At 29.8% G+C, this 7,085-nt stretch overlaps 1 long non-coding RNA gene across 1 annotated transcript; it reads left to right on the forward strand.

Moving 5' to 3' along the window:
- The first annotated feature begins 1,511 nt into the window (after positions 1 to 1,511).
- On the forward strand, positions 1,512 to 6,846 carry LOC102666107 (uncharacterized). The gene is made up of 3 exons (XR_005889868.1): positions 1,512 to 4,554; positions 4,647 to 4,695; positions 6,272 to 6,846. It is a non-coding gene; the product is annotated as an uncharacterized lncRNA (long non-coding RNA).
- Positions 6,847 to 7,085: the final 239 nt, after the last annotated feature.

Raw genomic sequence — 7,085 nt, forward strand, 5'->3', positions numbered from 1 at the left:
TACTATATTTATATTATCGTATTATTATTAAATTTAAAGTAAATTAAAATATTTGTATATATTAATTTGATTTATTAAATATTATATTTTACAGTGGTTTAATTTAAATAATTAAATAATGATACTTTCATTATTTTCAAACAAAATTTTCAAAACAAAAATAAAAATATTTTCATGAGACACGAAAATTATGTTTTAAGTCTTTAAATTTAGAGTTAATTATAATCCACATATAATTTGTTTTTATTGCATTTGTCATTATTATTATTATTTTTAACCTCATTTGTTAATTATGTGAATTTTTTGTTAATAAATTTAATAAAAAATTATTTAGGAAAGAAGAAAAAAAGAAAAAAATTATATTTAAATAGTGATGATTTTTTTTTGTCAAAATTTATTTTAATGCTCAATTAAATATATTTTTTTAGATTTACTTAATAAAACTTTAAATTTTAATTCAGTTCATTGAAATTTAATATAAATAATTTTACAAACATATACTCTAAAACAACCATTTTAATTTAGAATAGTAATATGTTAAAGTATAAAAAAATAAAAAAGATGTAATAGTAAAAAATAAAAAGTACAAAATGAAAAATAATTATTCATTTCATTCCAAATTATGCATACCCCTTATCGTGGGCGTACCAAATACTAAAAGTAGTTTGTGATGGTCACCTAAAAAATCAAAAGTGTATTTCAAAAAATTAAAGAATTTACTAGAGAAAGCACCAATAAACTTTTTCATCTCCTCCACGTCTAGTTTCAACTTCCAATTTGTTAAATATTTTTTTTCTATTATTTTTTTTCTTTTTATTTTCTTTCGCTTCCCTTCCAAAAATTTGAAAACGAGATCGAAAACTTGAACCCAAAGAGAGTTAGAGTAAGCACTCTACGACCAACACTCTGCGACCTACGATTACTTGGTGTTGGGAAAATCCTATAAAAATTGTACCTACAGCTCATTGGTGTAGATAAAATTTACAAAGTTTCTACCTACAAATAATAGTGTAAGTAAAATACAATAAAACAAATACATATTAAAATAATTATTTTAAGAAAGTTAATCAGAAACTCAATAACATACAATATTTTCACTATTTTTCTCATATTAAAATAATTATTAAAGAAAGAGTAATAGAACCACACTTCAAATAATTTATGTATGTTCTTTAACATAATCCATTTAAGGCAAAAATTTGTAATAAAACTTTTCTTTTGTTAGACTCAACCCTAAATTATTAAAAAATATAAAAAAAGATAACATTTAATTCAATTGATGAAAAAATTAATAATATCAAAACCCTAAATTGTTGGCTCTATAATTATTATATCCTTAATTTAATAAACGCAATGCAAGTGGCGAACAATGTTTTTCTCTTCCTTTACAAAAACCTAAATTGGTGGCTCCATCTCTCATCCTTTACAAAAACCTAAATTCTGCGAAGCACTGTTCTCTACATATCCAAACGCCACCATTTTTCTCTTCTCTCCGTCTTCCAAAGCTTCGAGAATCATAGTAAGTTCTGAAACCACTTTTCTCAACTCTTTATTCTACTCGCGTTAGGGTTTCTGCATTATTCTTTGTTTCCACTCTTCAATTTAATTTTTTTTCTTTCGAAAAGGAAATTCAAACGCGAGTCCTGGTGTTTTCGCTGTTTGTTAGTGTTGCGTACTTGCATTCTCTTTCTTCACTTCCCTTTCGCATCTGAACTTGTGCTTTGCGTTTTGTTCGGTGAAGTTGTTTCTCTGAACTTTGTTTTGTTATGGATGAACGCTGGATTTGGTTATTTTATTCAGCGGATGCATGGTTCAAAATTTTTAAGGCATTGAAAGTTATGGAATTTAATTTTAGTTTGTATAGATATCAAATGGTGATTGATGTTGTTAACTAGGCCTCTCCTTGATGAGCAAGTGTAGATGGGATGATTTTTGAATTCTTTATTTCCCTTTTTTAGTTTCTTTTGTGTGTGGTTTGATTTTTGGTTTATGTTGAAAAGGATACTGATATGTTGTTTCCTGAGTTTGGTTCCATAGCTGCTGGGATGTCTGGGGAAGTTTTTGATGGACAAGATGCAGGCTATGTGCCTGAGAACCCTGTTTCATGGCTTACAATGATTAAGTAGTTATGAAGAAACTGTGCTTTAATACCTTAGTGAAGAAACTCTGAAGAAACTGTGCTTTAATACCTTAGTTGTGGCAGTGGTTGCAGGACCATGGCCAGCACCCGTGGCACAAATGATACTTTTGGGATTGGTATGCTGCAACCAAATAAGATGGTGAGGGCTCCTACTATGAATTTGTTAGATTAACTATATCTATTTTTAATCAATTAGGTGGATTAACATTAATCAATTATTAGGAACTATTCTTTAATTATAAATTACTGTTATTTATGGTAAATAATTATATTATTATGACTCTAAATTAATTGATGAATACTATTACATTGGCCTTCTTTTGATGAGTTGGGCTATTTGATTGATGTCCAGCAAGAGGTTGCTGATATAATACGATTGTTATTTAGTGATAACTCCAATAGACGGTTAATGCATGAAGGTACACAATCTTGATCTCTTTCTCATATTGATGATTTATAAGTTATAATTTGTATGTATGTGTATATTTTGGCACATTCTAAAACTGCTTTAAATTCTTCAATGGGGACTTGGGAAATGGGGAAGGTGATTTGGACAGTGGAGATGTTCCTTCTTCACTTGCTAGCCTTGTGCCTATTGTCATAGCAGCCCTTCAAATTGAGGAAGAGAATCCAAGAGTTGCCTATCTTTGTGAGTATTTTTCATTGAATTTTAATTATTTTTTTTAATTTGTTTTATCGATCATTGTTAAAAAATAAATGTTGTTCAAAAGAGAAAATTTTGAAAGAATTAAAGAAAACAGTATAGAAATGCAAAAGAGAATAATGTATTGAAAATGATAAACATAATTTTACAAGGAATAAAATGAGCAGGGGCAGACTTATGCCAAAATGAGTAAAGAACAATTTCTTTTGTTATTCCTTCCAATATAATAGGATAGGCTCTAGGCCAAAATTAAATGGTCCAATCACTTTATAAGATGGAATTAAATATGATTTTTTTACCTGCAAGCGTTGCTATTGATGCCATCCAGTACTCAATGTAAGTAAACTCACTTTTGAGTTGCTTTAATACCTTATCTCTAATGTGATTGTAGAGTTCAAATTTTTCATTCATTTTCTCTTTAAGATTACTCTTGTTTTATGGTTTTTTTCTTTTCTTTTAGGTAGTAGCAAACAAAATTGGGGAAGGTTAAAGACTGCTATGCAAAGGTTTTATTTGTGATTGAACTTTTTTGCTTTAATTGATATTTAATTTAATTGCTCTATAATGATGAAGTACCTATATGACTAATTCCATTTTTCCTATTATGAGAAATTGAGAAATTCATCATATATAGACTCATTGTAACTACTTATTCTATTTGTTTCTTATAGAAATTATTAGGTAGATATTATTTTTTTATTGGAGCCTTATTTTTTATTATCAGTTATTTGAGTCCTATTTAGCAGATTAAGTCCCAGAAAAATAATACTATTAAAAACTACGAAGGAATAAAATAAAAGCTACACCAGGTAAGACAATTAAGAAATTAAAATTTGGCATAAAACTGAAAGTTCTGCCCTCCCTTTCCATACTGAGGCTATAACGTGGGGTGTGACTATAACGTGCAGGGCTTATGCAATCGTGGGATGCTATAGTGATGGGAATATTATCTGGGAGCATTCCATGGGTGACTATGATGATTTTGCCTAAAAAGTCAACCTTGCTACAAAAGGTCAGGGTTTCTTTACTCAGGGCACACAAATTTTTCCACCCAAAATAACCTTGCTACAAAATTTTTCCACACAAATTCTTTACTCAGGGCTTGGTGCTTACGTTTTTCTGCTCTAACGAGCTCCTCCATAGCAAAGGCTTGGCCAAAGTTTGTGAGTTTCTCCAATATAGTCCTATGTTAAGCTGTTAATCAAACATTACTTCTTAATTTTTTCTTATTTGTTTGTTTCAATGCTTTGTTCTGATGTTTTGTTGTTTGCTTTTCTCGTCTTGTTGTATTTTTTAGATGGATTGGGTACAAATGGACCGTTGTCGTGTAGCAGCATTGTTGCCTTCGATCAAGTAAGTTGAAGTTCCTGATATTACCTTCATAAATTTTGTTGAACCTTCAAGAGTGAATTTATGTTCCGGGAAAAAGTAACTTCGAATTTTCTTTTTCTTTCAATTATGGCAGTTAAACTAATGTTTTATATGTACATTCATTTGTGACCAATCTGTGACAAATTGTGAATTTGGCTTAATGATTTGAATGTGAACTAGGAAGTAAGATTTGATTGTTACAATTATTTGTCTTCATTAACTGTAGGGAGAAACAACTAGAGAGTCATAGTAATTGTGTTAGACATGATCGAGAAAACCAAGGTCTTGATAAAGGGAATATGGCTGAAATTGATGGCTATCAAAACTTGTTTGGTTTGATGAAACAGAGGTTTCTGAGTTTCAAGAACCAAAAATATATGTAAGAGTCTGGTTGTACATTTTTTCAGCTTTGCAAAAATTTATTTCTTCTTGTTAGTATAGAGTCTTATAAGCTATATTTCTTCTTGACAGAAAAGAGTTGGAGCATTTTCAAGCCCTTGCTGAAGCTCAATTTCCAAAGGTGATAATAGATTTACCTAGTCCATTTAGCATTTAATTTATTTGTTTCTAAATTGCTCACTCTTTTTTTCATGTATAATCTATAAAACATCATATTTTAGCTTAATTTATTAGTTAGACATTTAATTTATTTGTTTCTAAGCTGCTCACTTTTATTTCATGAATAATCTATAAAACATCATATTTTTGTTTAATTTATTGGTTATGGTGGTCTTTAATTGATATATCTAAGTACAGTTTATGGTAATTGCTTGTGTAGACTCTAGGGTATTAACTGACATTAACAACATCGGTTGTTTAAAAAACCGATGTTAACGACCATTAACAACATCGGTTATTTAAAAAACCAATGTTGTTAGTGGCCGTTAACATCGGTTATTTAAATAACCGATGTTGTTAGTGCCAATTAACATCAGTTATTTAAAAAATCGATGTTGATATGTAAATTTATAATTTTTCTTTTCAAAATTCTTATCATATAACATCAGCTATTTAAATAACTGATGTTGTATTTATTAGTTAACATCGGTTTTTAAAAATCGATGTTAACAATAATACATTTAACATCGGTTTTAAAATCGATGTAGAATGTCGTAAATAACCGATGTTGAAAGTGTATTTTCTAATAGTGAATTTAGTTTATAGCTTACGTCATTAGACAATGACTTGTATATAATGCACCTTTAGGGTGCAACATCAACTTGAATTCACTTGCTTATAACCCTCCAAGAAATGGTCATACTCTATGGGAAATTAGAATCCTCAATATTTTTTTATAAAAAAATACATTTTAAGACGGTTTTCTGAAAAATCGTCTTAGAATCTTTACATTCTAAGACGGTTTTCTCAAAAAATCGTCTTAGAATCAACAATATATTTTATTTTTATTTTTATTTTTTTAAAAATACATTTTAAGACAATTTTCTAAAATAATCATCTTAGAATGTCTACATTCTATGGTGGTTTTCTAAAAAACCGTCTTAGAATCCTCAATAAATTTTATTGATTTTTTTAAAAAAAATACATTTTAAAATGATTTTCTAAAAAACTGTCTTAAAAAGTCTATCATTCTAAGACAGTTCTCAATTAAGAACCATCTTAGAAGACTACCTTTTTCTAAGACGGTTTTTTAGGGAATCAAAAACTTTCTACGATGATTGGCTACAACAACGGTTAATAACTGACGTAAAAAAACCAAAATTACCGTCGAAGAAAAGCACTTTTCTAGTAGTGTATCTACAAATGAGAATGTTGCAGACATGCTCACAAAGGCTTTTACCCTCTGTGAAGTTCAACTATTGTTTGCAATTGTTGAATATTACTAGTTCTAACTAAGCATTAGACCAAGGTAAAAATTGTTATATGTGGTCTAATATTAGTTGGTTAGTTGGGGGGTTAACTGACAACCTTAGGTAGTTACTTTTTTGTTATTCTGTTAATAGCAGATGTCATGCTATGACATGTATATAGGTTCTATTTTTCTGTCAATATAACACGCTCCCTTTTGTTCCCAATTTTCTATTTAAATAACCAATTATCTTCTTGATTCATAACAAACCTATTTTTTGATTGTTCAGGAGGCAGACAATGTTGGGAGCAGCTTGGCATATGGCCTATGCTAGCTTGTTTAAGATAGCTTTATTGATATGTGCTTATGTTGAAGAATCTAGATGTGTCAAATAAAGCCTTTTTTTGTATGACTTTGTGGAATATTTGGAACAATCGTAATGCAGAAATAGTTCAACAAAGAGAAAGGATCAAGTGGCTCCCCCCCAAAGAGATTTCTTCAATATAGATGCAACGCTAAACATCCAAAATGCTAAAACGAGCTGGGGATGCTATGTCTGTGAGAAAAATGAGAGTTTGTTGCAACTTATCCTAGCTCCACTTGGTCGTGAATTCAAGTTGAGGAAGGGGATGCCTACGAGCTCCTTCAAGCTATGACGTGGGCATCTAATCTTGACATGTACCATGTAATCTTCGAAATGGATTACAAGAATGTAGTGGGAAGAATAAACAACTCAGTCCAAGATGTTTCTGAATTGTGGTCTATAATTTCATAGTGCAAGCATGTCCTATCCTTTTGTCCAAACTTTGGTGTTAAGTTTGTTAAAAGGGAAGCTAATATGGTAGCTCATGTTCTTGGTAAGGTTGTCATTACAAACATTGTCCCTCTCTTTTATTCTCATACTCCTTATTGCATTGCATCCTTGATTATGAATGAAATGATAAAGCACTTCAAAGTCAAAATAAAAGAAAATTAGTACAACCTTTCAAATGCTACAATCAACATTTAACCTCATAATTTATAATTCAAAACGTAAAACTTATAATTTCTAGCTGGCCAATTAATGCTACGGTGGTCCAGTTGTTTTTGTGAGTTTGGTGGAA

Source organism: Glycine max, chromosome 19 (genome assembly GCF_000004515.6).
Source record: "Glycine max cultivar Williams 82 chromosome 19, Glycine_max_v4.0, whole genome shotgun sequence".
In the NCBI taxonomy this organism is placed as follows: Eukaryota; Viridiplantae; Streptophyta; class Magnoliopsida; order Fabales; family Fabaceae; genus Glycine; species Glycine max.